Source organism: Diceros bicornis, assembly GCF_020826845.1.
Source record: "Diceros bicornis minor isolate mBicDic1 chromosome 3 unlocalized genomic scaffold, mDicBic1.mat.cur SUPER_3_unloc_1, whole genome shotgun sequence".
Taxonomy (NCBI): domain Eukaryota; kingdom Metazoa; phylum Chordata; class Mammalia; order Perissodactyla; family Rhinocerotidae; genus Diceros; species Diceros bicornis.
This window is the reverse complement of record NW_026690897.1, coordinates 261,414-280,416: the sequence shown is the minus strand read 5'-3', so window position 1 is coordinate 280,416 and position 19,003 is coordinate 261,414. Positions and strand designations below refer to the sequence as shown.

Below are 19,003 nucleotides of genomic sequence, written 5' to 3'. Positions count from 1 at the left end.
CCTAAAGCCAAGAATATGTTTTCCTTTCTAGTTTTAAAAACAAGCTCTGGCATAAGCATGGAAAACAGAAGAATATTCTAAAGCATTCACTCACGCACAACACAAATCCCCCGGGGATCTCATTAAACCACAGGTTCTGGTTCAGCAGAACTGGAGTGGGGCCTGAGATCCTGTTTTTCTAACAAAGGGATGCTGATGCTTCTGGTCCACGGACCACACTTTGAGGAGGCAGGCTGGAGAGTGGCCATGGAAGGGAGGACATGTACATTTAAAATTTTCCTTCTTCTCTCCTTGGCACTCAACACTTTATGGGAGACGAAGAGCAAGGCAGGATGATGATAACTTTGTGAGCAGTGCGAATCCTAGCCAAGTCACAAAACAGTTCCTGGAAGGAAAGGAGACGTTGGTTCCCGGAAAGTTTCCAGGAAACCAAAATATTTCCAAAGGCTTTGTCATCAAGTCCTTCAACTCTCTGTGAAACGCTGGAATTCTGCTCCATCGACCGCTCCTGCTTACCAACATAACTCTTTTAAGTGTTTGTGCCAAAGTAGCCTATCCGTCAGTGAGCTTTGTTTATCCCCTGGGGCTCTTGTTACAGTTTTACTGGCCATTTCTTTAAAGGCAGGAGGAGTCTTTGTTAAAGGGTAAGCCAGTCGGTCAGAAGACAAGCCATTTCCTGAAGCCGTTTCCATACTCTGTGACAGGTGCTGGAGAGGCAGGCTTGCAGCCACACGCCAAAGAACTTAGGAGAAAACAAAACGGTAGCCAGATGTTCTTGGTCATGCCATTGCACTAGGATCTGTTATTTCCTCAAAACTCTGGAAATTCAAAGGGCTGCAGAACATAGAAGATAAAATCTTAATCTGGAACAGAAAGTCTTGTTTCTCACCAGCGCATGGAACGTGGGAAGAACGCCCCACCCATCAGTGCTCTGAATCACCCAGAGAGTCCTGGGGCTGGTGAGATCTGCAATTCCACATTAAGCCATGAAGAGAAGATTTCAGCGTCAGCTCCTGCCGGCACCTGCTGTCCTCAAATGTTGCTTCATAGCGTATTTGAAAGCAAGAAAGAGCTTTAACCCTGTGAGAGAGAAGTCAGAACTGGAATCAGTACCAAGATTAGTACAAACATGATCCCAGGGGTCATATCTATAGGGGCATGGGTCTTATAAATACAGAGAGAGAGAAATATAGCAACACAGACTAGAAGGATAAACCTTAAAATGTTAACAGTGATTATCTCTAGCATGGCAGGCACTGCAGGCAAACTCAAAAGCCATTCTTAACCTCTTCACCACTGATAGCTCTCGTTCTAGAAGCTAGAAAGCCAAATACTTGTTTTGTCAAATTCTTTTGTAACTAGGAGTGGTCATGTGATGCAGTTCTGACCAAATAGGTGAAAGGGAAATCTGCTGAGGGGTTTCTGGGAAAAGCTTCTGTTTCCTGTTAAAGGGAGAGGCATAAAAGGAGAGGCTGCTGTTTCTGCCCCATCCCTCTTCTTTCTGCCTTGAACATGGTCGTGATGTCTGGAGCTATGGCACCCACCTTGCAACCATAAAAAACATTTTGATGAAAAGCCAACATGCTGCTAGTGGATTGGAAAACCGGGAAGAGCCTAAATCCTTTACAATACCACTGAGCAATAGTACCAATACCAGCAACACCTAACTCTGGGCTTCTATTCTTGCAAAAAAAATAATTCCCTATTTAATTAAGCCACTGGATCTTAGTTAATTGAGTTTGGAATATGTCAGTGAAAAAATAAGACAGTCTAGTGTGAGATGGAAGACCATAAATAAATAAGGAAGTTATAGCATGTTAGGAAGTGGCAAGCGCTATGAAAAGAAAATCAGGATTAGGGGCAGGAGAAGCATGAATGTCAGGGTAGGAGAAAAGGAGGCAGTACGAAATCGAGTTGCCAGAGGAAATACTATTGATAACAAATGATTGGAACAAAGATTTGAAGGAGGTGAGGGAGTTGGCCATGTGGGTATCAGGACAAGAACATTCAAGGCAGAGTGAGCATCCAGGTCAAGCTTCCTAAAGAGGAAGTGAGCTTGGCGTGTCTGAAGAATCCTGAGCAGGCCAGCATGAGTGGAGCAGAGGGAAGTGAGATTAACAGAAGATGAGGTCAAGGAGGAAAAGAGGGTCAGATCGTACAGGGCCTTGTGGGCCATCAGGAGGACTTTGGCTTTTACTGAGTAAGGTGGGAGCCATAGAGGGTTGTAGGCAGAGAAGGGATGTGACCTGACTCAGGAGTTCACAGGTGCCCTCTGGCTGCTGCAAGGAGAATAGACCAAAGGTGGGGCAGGGAAAAGGCAAGAGGGGAAGCAGAAAGACCCTTTATGAGGCTATTTCCATAATCCTGGCTACAGACAATAGGACTTGGAACAGAATAGAAGCAACAAAGGAACAGACAGGCGATCAGATTCTGGATACATTCTGAGGAAGGGTCAACAGGATTTGCTGATGGATCAGAGATGGAGGGTAAGAAGAAAGGCAGAGTCAAGGATAACTCCATGGCCTTGTGCTGAGCAATAGAAGGATAGGGAACCCTCCATGGATATGAGAGGTGGGGGATCAGAAGCTCAGATTGGAACAGGTTACATTTGTGACATCTGTTAGACATCTCAGTGGGGGCACTTGGTAGGTGGTTGGTTATATGAGTGTAGAATTCAGGAGAAGGAGCTGGACTGCACATTGTTTAATATTTTGGGGTCATTGCTAATGTTGTTTATGGCTGTGAGACTGGATGAGATCTATGGTGTAGAGAAAAATGAGTACTTCTATGGAAAATGATGTATTGTCAGAGCACACATCTCCAGGTTGTCCAATTCTGATCTATGTGGGAGATATTTTACAATTCTGTAAATTTTAAATAACTGACAGAGATGCAAAATAATTCCATGGAAAAAACAGTTTTGCGTCCATTTGCACATTCATTTCAATATTCCTGAAATTATATATATGTATTATAATTCATAGGTATTATAATGCATATATATGTAATACATATATAACATATAGGTATATGAAATTTTATATGTATTTTATAATATTAATAATTATACGTATAATTATATAATATATAATTAAACATTATATTATATATATTATGTATATATAATTATCAATGAGGGAGCCAGGCAGATGTTATAACTGGGTCAAAAGAGAACAGCAAAGAACAGACATATACATGTATTATGTAATATATATTATGTATTATGTATACATTGTATATATTATATGTGTATTATGTATTATGTATACATGATATACATTGGATAAATTGCATATATATTATACAATATATAATATATATCATGTATACACTATGCATATTATATGTATATTATGTATTATGTATACGTTGTATACATTATATGTGTTTTATGTATTATGTATACATTATGTGTATGATGTATTATGTATACGTTGTATACATTGTATATATTATATATTATATACATATATGTCTGTTCTTTGTGTTCTCTTTTGAGCCAGTTATAACATCTGCCTGGTTCTTTCACTGATTGATGAGTGGAATAAAATCCTTAATGTATGCTCATTTTATATCTGTATGAGTCACGATTTTATCTTTTTTTCTTGCTTGAGGAAAATTCACCCTGAGCTAACATCTGTTGCCAGTCTTCCTCTATTTTGTATGTGGGGCACTGCAGCAGCATGGTCCCTGACGAGTGGTGTGGGTCTGCACCTGGGAGCCGACCCTGGGCCACCAAAGCGGAGCACACCAAACTTAACCACTAGGCCATGGGGCCAGCCCCCCTGAGTTTATCTTTTTTAGATCACACAGCTCCTAAGAGGCAGAGCTGGGATTTAAACCTAGGCAGCCTGGCTCCTGAACCTCCACTCTTAAACCCCACCCTCCATCAAATGAGCTAATGTACATGGACGCACTTAACTCACAGTAGACACTCAACACATGGTGGTGTTGGGATTGCTAAGAAGCAAGTATTCTGTTTGACCAGAACCTTCATAAAACACACAGTCTCTCACCGTTTTGGAAGTGAAGGCAAAGGATGTCAGTATGACCCCTGATGTCTGGGACTGGGATCCGGGTGTGGTCTTCCTGGTAATCCATCTTCTGTAATCTTCCCGTACCTGGAGATGGAGACACATCACGGGGAGATGAATCACTCCCAGATGCAGGGAAGTATGCTGGCACAGGCATGTCCCCTGGAAGGAGGGGCATCAGGGACAGCGAGGGCAGCAGCTACATACCCGGTGGTTGAGCAGACAGTGAATGAGGAAGATGAAGGCCCCCTGCAGGCTGTTGATGATGGTGAACAGGTAGGCTATGATACCAGCCAAGGGTCCAATCCGGAAAATGCCCAACACCCGGGAGCTCCCCAAGATGAAGAGCTGGGCAAATGCCTTGAATGTCAATAACCTGGAGGAGAAGGTTTGCAGAGGATAAGGTTCTGGGAGGTGGCTGTTGTCCTCATGGGACACACTCCCAGGAATGGTCTGAGGCTGCCACCATGTGACCCACCACCTAGATGGAAATAAACGTGGGGTGGAGCCTCCAAGCCTAGGTGTAGGGAAATCGAATCCTATAGGCATTTAAAAGGCTATTGGCCTACAGATACACATCGGCACAAAGATGTGTGAACACATGTATTTAATGCAATATTTTCATTAGTAATGAAAGGCGAGAAGGACCCATGTGTCCAAGATTTTAGAACACGTTAAATGAACAATGAAGCCATACAATGAAATACCATGAAGCCTTCTTTTTTTTACTGAGGTAAAACTCACATAACATAAAGTTCACCATTTTAACCATTTAAAGTACGATTCGGTGGTATTTAGCACATTCACAGTGTTGTACAAACATCACCACTATCCAGTTCCCAGACACATTTATCACCCCAAAAAGAAACCCCGTACCTATTAAGCAGTCATCCCCCATTTCCTTCTCCCCCAATTAGAAACAACTCAAATGTCCATCAACAGATGACTGGATAAACAAAACGTGGTCCATCCATATAGCAGAATATTACTCAGCCATGAAAAGGAGTGAAGCACTGACACACGCTACAACATGGATGAACCTTGAAAACATGATGCTCAATGAGAGAAGCCAGTCACAAAAGTCCACATGGCATATGATTCCATTTATATGAAATGTCCAGAATGAGCAAATCCATAGAGACAGAAATCAGATTATACAACTGTTTTTTAAAATGAGATGAGAGTGACAATATACTATAGTGGGTAAGGCTCTGGGTCAGACTGCCTGTGTTTAAATTCTGATCCATTCACTAACTTTGCGGCCTTAGTAGGTTACTTAACATCACTGTGCCTCAGTTTCCTCACTTTGAGATAAGGATGACAACACAATGCCTACCCTATAAGCTTGTTCTACCAATTAATGAGATAGCATTAGACCTAAAGGTGCTTAGAACAATGTCTGGCACAAAATAAACATTTTTGTTAGTTGTTTTTAACCTTAAGTACTGATATGAAATAAGCTACCTATTATGTGGAAAAAAACCAAGCGCAGAATGATATGTACAGTATCCTGTCATTTATGTAATAGAAGATGGATGTGAAAGTATAGAATATTCTGGAAGGAAGCTCAATTCAGGTGATAATGGTTGCTTGAGGTGGGAGAGATCTGGGGACCTGAGGAGTCAGGGAAGAGAGAAGGAATTAGTTTTCAGGTGTTTCCTTTTTTAATGCTTAATTATTCTTGCCATGGCATACATTAACTTTATTCTAACTTTTTGCACTAATTTTTAAAAAGTAATTTTTAGAAAAAAATATTTAAGATGGATGAAGGATTGGACTCTGACGGGAAAACAAACAAGGGACCATCATTAGGTTACCGACAATAAAACCTAGACAATGTCTGGTTTGGGTGGGTTCTTAAAATGAACATTAGTTGAATGGTGAAATTAAGAAACACAGATGCTCTATAAGAATACGAAAAAGTCCCACCTCTGTATGATAGAATAATATATATGAAGGTAAAATAACGAGATAGTGTATTTCATCTATTAAATCAGCAAAACAACAAAAATGATAAACCCCAATGCTGGCAAGGCTGGAGGTAAACAAGCACTCTTGTGAATGGAAATAACTTTTCTGGAAAACGATTTGCAATATACACTAAAAGTGTTACAATCCAACCTACCCTTTGAGTCAGGCAATTTCATGCCTAGTGTTATGATTAAATAACCACAGATGTGGAAGAAAATTTACCTACAAGGATGTTCAAGACAATACTGTTTATAATAGCAAAAACAAAAACAAGTCAGAAATAACTTAAATGTCCATAAATGAGGGATGATTTAAGTAAACTGTGCTGGCTCCTTACGCTGAACAGTTATAGAAAAAAAGGATAGTTGACAAATTTCTAATCAAACAAGAAAAATTTTATGACGTGTTATTAGAAGAGTATTATTTAATTTTCAAATATTTGGGGGATTTTCCAGACTTTTTTTCTGTTATTGATTTCTAATTTAGTTCCCCTGTCAGAGAACATGCTTTGCATAATTTGAATCTTTTAAAAGCTTATCTGATTTGTTGTATGTCCCAGGATATGGTCTTGGTAAATGTTTCATTTTGACTTTAAAAAGATATATGTGCTGCTGGTATTGGGTGGAGTGTTCTATAAATGTTATCACGTTTGTTGATAGGATATGAAAGACTTGAACAATATTTACTGATTTTCTGTCTCCTTGTTCTGTCAATTATTGGTAGGGGTGTGGAAATCTCCTGTTATAATTTTTTGGATTTGTCTGTTTCTTCTTTTAGTTCCATTGTTTTTTGCTCCTTGCATTTTGAAGCTCTTTTATTAGGTACATAAATGCTTAGGATTGTTACGTCTTCTTGACGAATGTACTCCTTTATCATTATAAAGTGGTCCTCTTTATCCCTGGTAATATTCTTTGCTCTGAAGTCTACTTTGTCCCATATTAATGTAGCCAGATCTTTTGACTAGTGCTAGCATGGTCTATTTCCATCCTTTTACTTTTAGCCTGTTTGTGTCTTTATATTTAAAGTGTTTGTTTTCGTAGGCAACATACACTTGGGTCTTGCTTTTTTATAGTTTGATGATCTCTGCCCTTTTTTTTTTATTGTGGCAAAATATACGCAACATAAAAATTGCCATTTTAACCATTATAAGGTTTAGAATTCAGTGACATTAAGTACATTTACAATATTGTGAAACCATTGTGACTCTTCATTTCTGTAACTTTTTCATCATCCTAAACAGAAACTCTATACCCATTACACAATAATTCCCCGTTCTCCCTTCTCCCCTACCTTCTGTCTTATGAATTTGCCTATTCTAGGTACCTAAGATGAGTGGAATCATATAGTATTTGGCATTTTGTGTCTGGCTTATTTCACTTAGCATGTTTTCTAGTTTCATCCATGTTTAGCATATGTCAGAGTTTCATTCATCTTTAAGGTTGACTAATATCCCATTGTATGTGTTTATCACATTTTGTTTGGACACTTGGGTTATTTTTACCTTTTGACTATTGTGAATAATGCTGCTGTGATCATTGGTGGACAAGTATCTGTATGCCACATCAATGCTTTGGGTGTATACCTGTGAGTGATTCCTGCTTTCATTTCTTTGGGTATATACCTATGAGTGGAATTGCTACCTCATATGGTAATTCCATGTTTACCTTTTTGAGGAACTGCCACACTGTTTTCACAATCTCTGCCTTGTAATTGGGGCATTTAGAACATTTACGTTGAATGTGATTATTGATATGGTTAGATTTAAACCTGTCATCTTACTGTTTGTTTTCTGTCTCATCTGTTTTTTGTTTCCCTTCTCCATTTCTTCTTCTTTTGGTTTAAGTATTTTTTATGATCTCGTTTTATCTCTTTTTTTAGCCCTTTAACAATTAATTCATTCAACCATCAATTTCTTCACTTTGTGTCCTTGGCTCATACAGTCCTCCATTCGTTAGCTTTCTGATCTTGGGAAAATGACTTAAACTCTCCTAAACTCGAAAGAACTGGAGCTTCTTGCATTACACCGCACTGCTCCCTACCATCTCTATCCTCTGGTCATTTCTGTATGAGAGCTGAAATAAGGCAGAGTGTCACCTTGTTTGACCTCAACTGGAACGTGTGTGTTGATAGACTGAAATTTTTCACTGCTCTGCTCATGTTTGCGAATGACCATGAGAATGCTGCAAATACTGATTTGGGATTCCAAAAAAATTTTAGTGAGTAGGTGAATTCACAAATATGGAACTTGTAAATAATGAAGATCAGCTATATATGTACCACATAGGGTGGTTGTGTGGGTTAAATCAATTAATACAAGTTAAGTTCTTCAAACAGTGCCTTAACACAGACTCATTTGATGTTTCAGAAATTTATTTGGTAAGTTAGTTTTTAGTAGTTTGTATGTCCAGGTATAAGTGAGGATATTTTTATGTCTAATTTTTGGTGACATTGCGTAGTGTAGAATTGTGCTCTTTTCATGTGGTGAAATCCAGGTTTCCTACCCTGCTTTTTTCCTGTCACTCGTCTACTTCATTTAGTCCTTTTTTTTTTTGCAAACATGCAGGCATGGCTTTAAGGGCAGGAAGGATTAATGATGAACAAAAGCGATGTTGCTCCCTGACCCTACATTCTGCTTTCTTCACTATGATGGTTTTTTTTGGAGCTGGCTGCTACATTTTTTAGGCAGCTTTATTGAGATATGATTCACATACCATACAATTCACCCATTTAAAGTTTATAATTCAGTGGTTTTTTTTAATATATTCACAGATGTGTGTAACCATCACCACAGTAAATTTTAGAATATTTTCATCACCTCAAAAAGAAGCCTGAACCCTTCAGCTACCATCCCTTTATCCCCTGACCCTGTTTACCCCATCCCTAAGCAACCACTAAGCTACTTTTTTGTCTCTATAGATTTCCCTATTCTGACTTTCCTATGAATAGAATCATATAGTATATGGGTTTTTTTTGGCTGGCTTCTTTCACTTAGCATTATATTTTCAAGGTACATTTATGTTGTAGCATATGTCAGTATCTCATTCTTCTTTATGACCAAATAATGTTTCATTGTGTGGATATACCACATGTTGTTTATCTGTTTGTGTGTCAATGGACATTTGGGTTGTTTCCACCTTTTGACTATTATGAGTGATGCTGTTACATTCATGTACAAGTTTCTGTGTGGACACGTTTCCATTTGTTGGATATATACCTAGGAGTAGAATTGCTGGGTTACATGGTAGCTCTATGTTTAATTATTTGAGAAACTGCCAGACTATTTTCCAAAGTGGCTGCAACATTTTACATTCCTGTAGCAGTGTTTGAGGGTTCCAGTTTCTCCACATTCTCACTAACACTTGTTATCTAACTTGTTAATTTTAGCCATTCTAGTGGGTATGAAGTGGTATCTTATTGTGGTTTTGATTTGCGTTTCCCTTATGACTAATGATACTGAGCAACTTTTCATGTGCTTATTGGCCATTTGTATATCTTCTTTGGAGAAATATCTGTTCAGATTCTTTGCCTATTTTTAAATTGGGTTGTCTTTTTATTACTGAATTGTAAGAAGTTTTTTGGGGGGAGGAGGTGGGGAAGATCAGCCCTGAGCTAACTTCTGTTGCCAATCCTTCTCTTCTTGCTGAGGAAGATTGGCCCTGGGCTAACATCCGTGCCCGTCTTCCTCTACTTTATATGGACGCAGCCACAGCATGACTTGATACGCGGTACTTTGGTCTGTGCCTGGGATCAGAACCCATGAACCCTGGGCCGCCAAAGTGGAGCGCGCGAACTTAGCCACTACACCACCGGGCTGGCCCCAAGAGCTTTTTAATATATGTTCCGAATACAAGGTCCTTATTAGATATATGATTTGCAGATATTTTTTCCCATTCTAGATTGTCTTTCCACTTTCTTGATAGTGTCTTTTGAAGCATAAAAGTTCTTAATTTTGATGATGAAGTTTAACTTATTTATTCATTTATTTAGTTGCTTCTGCTTTTGGTGTCAGATCTAAGAGTCCATTGCCAAATACAAGGTCATGAAGATTTATGCCTGTGTGTTCTTCTAAGTGTTTTATAGTTTTAACTCTTAAATTGAAGTGTATGATCCATTTTGAGTAAACTTTTGCTTATGGGATAAGGTTAGGGTCTAACTTCATTCTTTTGCATATAGCTATTCAATTGTCACAGCACCATTGGCACCCTTGTGAAAAATCAGTTGACCATAGGTGTATAGGTTTATTTCTGGTCTTTCAGTTCTGTTCCATTGATCTGTATGTTTGTCCTTGTACCAGTACCACACTGTCTTGACAACTGTTGCTTTGTAGTAACTTTTGCAATTGGGAAGTATGAGTCTTACACTATTTATTCTTCTTTTTCAGAATTGTTTTGTTAGTTGTAGCTTGTTGCCTTAGAATTCCGTATGAATTTAGAATCAACTTCAGAGCATGAGTTTTGGATTTCTTTGGTTAATTTATTCCTGGTTTTGGATACTATTGTGAATGGAATTGTTTTCTTAATTTTACTTTTGGGTTTTTCAATGCAAATGTATAGAAATTCAATTGGGTTTTGTATATTGATCTTGTATCCTGCAACCTTGCTGAACTCATTTATTACTTCTAATAGATTTTGGTAGACTCCTTAGGATTTTCTATATACAGGATCACTTCATGCAAATAGAGATAGTTTTACCTCCTCCTTTCCGATATAGATGCCTTTTCTTTCTTTTTCTTGCCTAATTGCCCTGGTTAGAACCTCTGCTACAATTTAGAATAGTAATGGCAAGAGTGGAAATCTTTGTCTTGTTCCTAATCTTAAAGGGAAACCATCCAGTATGTCACCATTAAGTATAATGTTAACTGGAGATTTTTTGTAGGTGCCCTTTATATTGAGGAACTTCCCTTCTGTTCCTAGATTATTGAGTTTTTTTTTAAATCATGAAAGCGTGTTGGATTTTGTCAAATGCTTTTTCCTACATCTGCTGAGATGGTCTTGTGATTTTTTGTTTTTCATTCTATTTGTATGATGTATTACATTAATTATTTTTGGATGTTAAACCAACTTTGCATCCCTAGGATAAATCCCACTTGGTCATGGTGTATAATTCTTTTTATATATTGCTAGATTCAGTTTGCTAGTATTTTGTTGAGGACTTTTACATCCATGTTCGTAAGAGATATTAGTCTGTAGTTTTGTTTTCTTTCTTCTTTTTTTTTTTTTTTTGGTGAGGAAGATTAGCCCTGAGCTAACATCCGTTGCCAATCTTCCTCTCCTTGCGGAGGAAGATTGGCCCTGGGGTAACATCCGTGCCCATCTTCCTCTATTTATTTTTTTTCATATGGGACACCACCATAGCATGGCTTGACAAGCGGTACATCGGTCCATACCCAGGATCCAAACCTGTGAACCCTGGGCCGCCACAGTGGAGCGTGCAAACTTAATCTCTACGCCACCAGGCTGGCCCCTGTAGTTTTGCTTTCTTGCGACATCTTTGTCTGATTTTGGTATCGGGGTAATATTAGTCCCATAAAATGTGTTGGAAAGTGTTTCTTCCTCTTTTTTTTTTTTTTGGAAGAATTGGTGTTAATTCTTCCTTGAGTGTTTGGTAGATTTCAGCGGTGAAACCATTTAGGCCTGGGCTTTTCTTTGTGCATAGTTTGTGGATTACTGATTCAATCTCTTCACTTATTATAGGTTTATTCAGATTATCTTGAGTCATTTTTGTAGTTTGTGTTTTCCTAGTAATTTGTGTATTTCATCTAAGTTATCTAATTTGTGTACTATTATTCATAGTATTTGTTTATAATCCTTTTTGTTTCTGTAAGGTTGGTAATCTTGTCCTCTCTTTTTCTTTTTTTTCTTCCAGTTTTGTCTTTTTTTTTATTGATGTTTTAATAGTTTTTAACATTGTGAAATTTTGGGTTGTACGTTTTTGTTTGTCCATCACCATATATATGTCTCCCTTCACCCTTTGTGCCCACCCCCCACCCCCATTGCCCCTGGTAACCACAATACAGTTTTCTCTGTCCATGTGTTGGTTTATATTCTACATATGAGTGAGATCATACAGTGTTTGTCTTTCTCTTTCTGGCTTACTTCATTTAACATAATACCCTCCAGGCCCATCCATGTTGTTGCAAATGGGACGATTTTGTCTTTTTTTATGGCTGAGTAGTATTCCATTGTATATATATACCACATTTTCTTGATCCAGTCATCAGTCGAGGGACACTTAGGTTGCTTCCACTTCTTGGCTATGGTGAATAATGCTGCAATGAACATAGGGGTGCATAAGGCCGTTGGGATTGTTGATTTCAGGTTCGTTGGATAGATTCCCAGTAGTGGGATAGCTGGATCATAGGGCATCTCTATTTTTAATGCTTTGAGGAATCTCCATACCGTTTTCCATAGAGGCTGCACCAGTTGGCATTCCCACCAGCTGTGTATGAGGGGTCCTGTTTCTCCACATCCTCTCCAGTGTTTGTTGTTTTTTGGCTTGGTGATTATAGCCATCCTAACGGGCGTGAGGTGATATCTTAGTGTTGTTTTCTCTCTTTTGTTTTTGATTCAAGTAATTTGAATCTTCTCTCTTTTTCTTGGTCAGACTGGACAGAGGTTTGTCAATTGTGTTGATCTCTTCAAAGAACCAGCATTTTCTGATTTCCCTTTAGATTTCTTCTTCGACTCATTGGTTATTCATGAATGTGTTGTTTAATTCCCACATATTTATGAATTTGCCAAATTTATTCCTACTATTGATTTCTAATTTTATTTTATTATGGTTGGAGAACATACTTTGTATTATTTTTATGCTTTTAAATTTATTGGGGTTTGTTCTATAGCCCAACATTTGATCTGTTCTGGAGAATGTTCCCTATGTACTTGAGAATGTATCTTCTGTTGTTGGATGGAGTGCTCTGTAGAAGTCTGTTAGATCTGGTCGGTTTGTAGTGTTGTTCAAGTCGTCTATTTCCGTGTTGATCTTCTGTCTAATTGTTCTATACATTATTGAAAGTGGGGTATTGAAGTCTCCAACTATTGTTGAATTGTCTGTTTTCATTTCTATTAAAAGGTTCATGTATTTCAATGCTCCGTTAATAGATGCATATATGTTTTTAATTGTTATGTGTTGAACTATTGACCATTTCATCATTATAAAATGTCACTCTCTCTAGTATTCTTGTTTTAAAGTCTATTTTGTCTGATGTTAGTGCAGCCACTCCAGCTTTCTTGTGGTTGCTGTTTGCATGATATTCTTCCCCATCCATTTACTTTCAGTGTTTTTGTCTCTGTGAATCTCGTGTGTCTCCTGTAGACAACATATAGTTGGATCGTGTTTTTTTTAAATCCAATCTAACAATCTTTCCCTTTTGATTGTTCAATCTATTCACATTTAATGTTACTGATAGAGTTGGATTTACATCTGCCATTTTAGTTTTTGTTTTCTATATGTATTTTCTAATGTAGCATTTTAATTTCATTAGTGATCTGTTTTTTAGTTTTTTTTTTTGAATTTTTTTAAGTAATTGCTCTAGGGTTTACTATATACGTCTTATCAGCTTTAGATTTGTACTAGCTTAATTTCGGTAATATGTAGAACCTTTACTGCTATGTAGCTTGATTCCCATTTTCCCTTTTTTTACATTGCTTTGTTATAATTATCATTTTACCATCTGCAGTCATTTCCTTAGCTCATTGCAACTTTGCTTCCATCCACCTCCTTTTGGGCTGTTACTAGGAAATATATTACACTTATATTAAATTGTGCGTTTGAAGCCGTGATACGTTGTGTGATATTATTTTATACAATTGGTTTTTAAATCAGTTAAGAATAGAAAGGATAAAAAATATGTATAATTACCTTTACTGGGGTCACTTGTTTTCAGCCTGAAGAACTTTCTTTAGTATTTCTTGTAAATCAGGTCTACTAGCAATGAATTCTCTCAATTTTTGTTTATCTGGCAAAGTCTTTATTTTTTCTTCATTTTTGAACAGTACCTTTCCTGAATATAGAATTCTTAGTTAACAGTTTTTTCCTTCAGCACTTTATATGTGCTATCCCACTGCCTTCTGGCCTCCATTGTTTTGTCCCAAACTAGCGTGGGACAAAAGGAGAATTTACTGGCTCATAGAATTAAAGAATAGGTTTACCAACCAAACTGCAGGAAGAGGGATTTAGCTGTACTCAAAAACCACTGGAACCAGGGACTTAAATCTGCTTCTCTCATTGCGGACTGGCAGCAAGTCCCATTCTCTTTCAGCTTTCAGCTATCTGGGAGGGACTGCCTTGCCTTCCTATGGTTCTCAGTTCAAAAATGCTGGGCAAGGACTCTCAATGGCCCAATGTGCCCAGCTGTTCAATCACCTACCTTGTGTGTGGTCTTACAAGAACACAGCACCTCCTAGGGGAACCAAATACTTGATGAGGAGGGCCTGTTTCCAGAAGTGAGGGACTTCACAATAGACATAATACTCCGGAATAGTTCTGGCTGTCCTTAAGTAAAACATGGGCTAACCATTTCTCTTAATTTCCACACCAGCAGTTTAAACAGTTTAAAGAAGTTTAAAGTGGCATCAGACCACAGAGGAAGGGGCAGTAAATATTTGCACACCAGGTAGCACGGAGAAATACTTTCATAAAGGCCTGTTGAGGTGAGCCTTGAAGACTGAGCGTGATTTGTCAAGCCAAGAGGGGATTCCATGGAGAAACACTTCCAAGCTTCAACAAATGGACATAAATCTCTCTTCTTCCAGATCTCTTTGTATATGCTTAAAAAAAGGATTTGAAGCCATCAGAAAATAAAGGATAAAAGCATCCTGTTAGTGTAAGGTCAGAGCATTAAATGATCTTTACTTGGACTGAAACACAGCAGTATGAATAAGCAAGTAACTTAACCCCTTTACAGCTCGGCTTTCTCATCTGTTACATGAAGATGATAATATGTAACACTCTCAGAAGGTTCACGTGACAATTAAATGAGATAATCCCTTAGCCAAAGCTTTAGTACGTGGTAAGCGCTCAAATAAATGCTGGAGAGTGATATCAGCAATTATTTTATACTCATAAATGTAGCTGGAAAGTTGAATTAGATGCTAAATGCTGGCTAGATCCCATTTTATAACTAAAGGGAGTTACGCAAACCAAACCAGCCATCATTCGTGTAAAATACCTAAAAATATTCCTTTTCATGGTCCAAGTACGTACTGTGGCACAAAACCGGGAGAAACCAGGACATAGAAATAATGAGTGTGTTCAGATGCTTTGATTCTACTCTGAATTGAGATGGGTGAGAAAAAGGAGGTGATCAAACCGGCAAGGAAGACCTACCTCCCCGGGCGCCTGTGGAGCACGGGGATCCCGCCCCAGTGGAAGCCGAGGGCTGGGGAAGCAAGACGCCGGCGCAGCCCGGGATTCCCCGCGACTCACATGAGGTCGACCTGGGCTTCAGGGCTGGCACCACTGAAAGCTAACGCCGCAAGCGAGGCCAGCCGCAGCCCCCACCACCCGGTCAGCCGTAGAACCCGGAATCCGACAACCAGCCCGGCCCGGAGCCTCCTTCCCGGCTTCCCCTGCGGCGGCGGCGCCGTGACATCACTTCCGTCGACGGCGCGCACGTGGGAGGAAGTCCCGGTGCCGCGGCTGCCGCTCCCGCCTGTCTGTCTGGTTACGTTTGTCGGGGCCGCGCCGCTGCTATGGGAGGCCCGGCTTTCTCTCGCTGGCTCAGCCGCAAGTCCCCGTCCATCATTGTCGACTGCGTGGAAGAGAAGGTGAGGAGGCGCCTGGCGGCAAGCCCGGAGCCCCAGCGCGTCTCGGCCGCGGCCCTCGGGACCCGCCGCCTGTCCCCGGGGTGCCGCGCCGGGGCCCGCGCTGCTCTGTGGGCCCCGCGGGCGGCCGCGGCCCGACACGCGGTTGGTCGCCGACACTCGTTGTCGGGGCCCTGGGAGAGCGGCCTCGGCGGGGCGAGGGCCGAGCGGGGTCTGTGCTCGCTGGAGGGCGGCTCCTCCCTGCCCGCTGTTTCCGGCCCGGAAGGCCCCGCCCGCGGCTGTTTCCTCTCGGCGCAGCGCGTTTCGGGTTTCAGAACAGGCTCGAAGGTGTTGGGCTGCGCACGCCTGGTCCGCTGAGTTAGCTGGAGAGCGAGGCGCACGTGTTGAGCCCAGCCTCTCACAGCCTTGTAAAGTCACCCCCCGCGGCGAGCTTTTTGTTGTTTACTGCCCGTGCTCGAAAGGTTTTCTCCTGGTGTGAAAGGACTTTTGTTGCTGTTTTAGATTCTACGGTGAAAGCAGCATCTGAGAAACGTCTAGGACGAGATAGAAGTCTCATAAGTGCCCCCTTCTCTAGGTGCCCCGACTGCTGGACAGAAGGCTTGTTGAAATTTTCAGAGTTCCTGGATGCACTTAAATACTTTGTTGTTTGTTTGTTAATGTGTATGTCGACTTCTGGCCATTATTGAGTTTTCTCTTTATCGTTCCCGTGATCCCGTCCGAGTTCGATTTTGTGCTTGGAATTTCTGGATTGGGAAGGTTCAGCGGCGCTTCATGCCCCTCGCCCCTTCGTTTCTGAAGGAAGTGCCCGTCAGTCACAGTGAACTGCATTCTTTTGCTGAGGTTGGTGAGATCTTGATTTTTACTTAGCTCCTATCCAGGAGGAACCGAAAGCCTTGTTTTGACGGCAGTTTCAGTATTCCTTGTGTTTTTCCCAAAGAGAAAGTGTTAAACTGAATGCTGGTTTCCTTTGTTTTTAAAACTTCCATCAAACTTGACTTCCATCTCATCCCATTTCTACTCTGTAGAGATAACCATTTTTAACTGTTTTGGTTCTGTCTCTAGATATCATGATTATGCCTGATTTATTGGTTTTGGATCTATCTATTGAATTCTAGCTATGATGGAAGAGGATTGCGTCACTCATGCGGCATCCCCTGCCCCATTCCTAATAGTAAATCACTGTCTTTATTTCTTCTCTTGGTAAGCTTTATAACTTTGAGTAATGTGTCTTTTTTATTACGTCTTCTATTTAAAGTATCCCTTGACTTCTCACTTTCTAAGGTTAGGTATTAGCTTTTCTACCTCTGCTGCTCTTACTCTTCACCCCAAGCTTGCCAGCTGTCCTTTTGCCTTGTTGGCATCCCAAATTAAATTGTCAGGGCTTTGGCTATATATGGGATTGTTTTAAAAGCTGAAAAATCAAATAGTATTGTAAATTCTTGTCACTTTCCAGATTCAAGTTATGCTGTGATACTGTTTCTTTTCTTGTGCTACTTTTGTCTTTTTCTTGGTGTTCTGTTTCTCTTTTCCTCTTTATACGGTTCCACATCCAAACTCGCTGTTTATTAGGTATTCTATCAAGTCCTCTTTCTTCTTGGAGACTCCTTCTTGAGGTCTTTATTTCTGTTGCTGTCACACCTGGTTCTTTAAGGCTTGCTGGAAAGCTGCTTCCTGAGATTTTTAAAAATTCCTTTCTTCAGTTGAGGGTACTATTTTCTGATCATCTTTCTTGGCCCAAATCCTTCCTTGGTTTTTATTCTCAATTGAATTCTTAAGAAATGCTGTGCGGGCTGTGAGTTTTCTGAATCTGTTCTACCCTTGTACACATGAGTGGTCATTAGCTAGGCATCAAGTTTGAGCTTGCAAATTAGTTTCCCTCAAATCTTTGAAAGTGCTGTTCTTTTGACTTACGTCATCCAGTATTTTTGATGAGTTTTTTTTTTTTTTGTGAGGAAGACCGGCCCTGAGCTAACATCTGCCAATCCTCCCCTTTTTGCTAAGGAAGACTGGCCCTGGGCTAACATGCGTGCCCATCTTCCTCCACTTTATATGGGACGCTGCCACAGCATGGCTTGCCAAGCGGTGCGTCGGTGCCCGCCCGGGGTCCAAACTGGCGAACCCCGGGCCACCGCAGCGGAGTGCTAGCACTTAACTGGTTGCACCACCGGGCCGGCCCTTTGATGAGAAGTTGAATGTTAATGTGATTTATTTATTTAACCGATACTTATGTAGTATTGAACACATACCAGGCACTGTTCTAGGCACTTTATAGATTAATTTATTAAATTCTCATAACAACCACATGACTACTACTACTTACTATTATTACTATTACATATGAGAAAACTGAAGCACAGTGGGGTTAAGTAATGTACTCAGGGTGACTTGGCTGAATACATGGCAGAGCCATTGTCAAAATCAGGAAGGCCATGCTCTTAATTTTTATGTTCTGCTTTCGTTCTTTTGTAGTTGATCTATTTTTTTTTCTGAACTTTTTCAAGATCTTTATCCTTGGTAGTCTAAGTGTTCATGATTATGTACTTAGCTATAGAATTTTTTTAAATTTCAGTTTATTTTGATCGGTGCTTGGCTGACTCTGAGGCTGAGAACTTGTGTTCTTCAGTTCTAAGGAATGCTCCTTGATTGTTTCTTGACCTCCTTTTACACTGCCCTCTCTGAACTCTGGATCCTGGTCCTCCTAGAGTGATTTCTTTTTCTTTTGTCTCTCTGTTCTCCCCCCTCTCCTCCTCCTCTTGCAGCTTTATTGAGGTATTATTGACCTACAACAAACTGCACATATTTAAAGTGTACAGTTTAATACATTTTGAGATATGTGTACATCCATGAAATCATCACCATAATCAAGATAATGAGCGTCACCTCTAAAACATGCCTTCTGGCCCTTTGTTATTCCTCCCTACAACTGTGTGCTGCCTGTCGTTAGTCAACCACTGATTTATTTCTGACTCTGTAGATAAGTTTTCATTTTCTACAATTTTATGTACATGGAATTATATAATATGTACTCTTTGTTTTACCTGGCTCAGTTACTTTCATTCAGAATAATTATTTTGAAATTCACCCATGTTCTTCCATATATCAATAGTTCATTTCTTGTTATTTTTGAGTAGTATTCTGTGTTGTGCGTGTATCACATTTTGTTTGTTCCTTCACCTGATGGAGGAACATTTGGATTGTTTCCAGTTTTGGGCTATTAAACAAAAAAACTTCTGT

General features: G+C 39.9%; 1 long non-coding RNA gene across 1 annotated transcript; it reads right to left on the bottom strand.

The window, feature by feature from the left end:
• Positions 1-811: 811 nt before the first annotated feature.
• Positions 812-14,048, bottom strand: LOC131401975 (uncharacterized). Its single transcript, XR_009218161.1, has 3 exons — positions 13,866-14,048; positions 4,017-4,121; positions 812-1,080 (listed from the first exon to the last, which is right to left on the bottom strand). It is a non-coding gene; the product is annotated as an uncharacterized LOC131401975 (long non-coding RNA).
• Between the last annotated feature and the right edge of the window lie 4,955 nt (positions 14,049-19,003).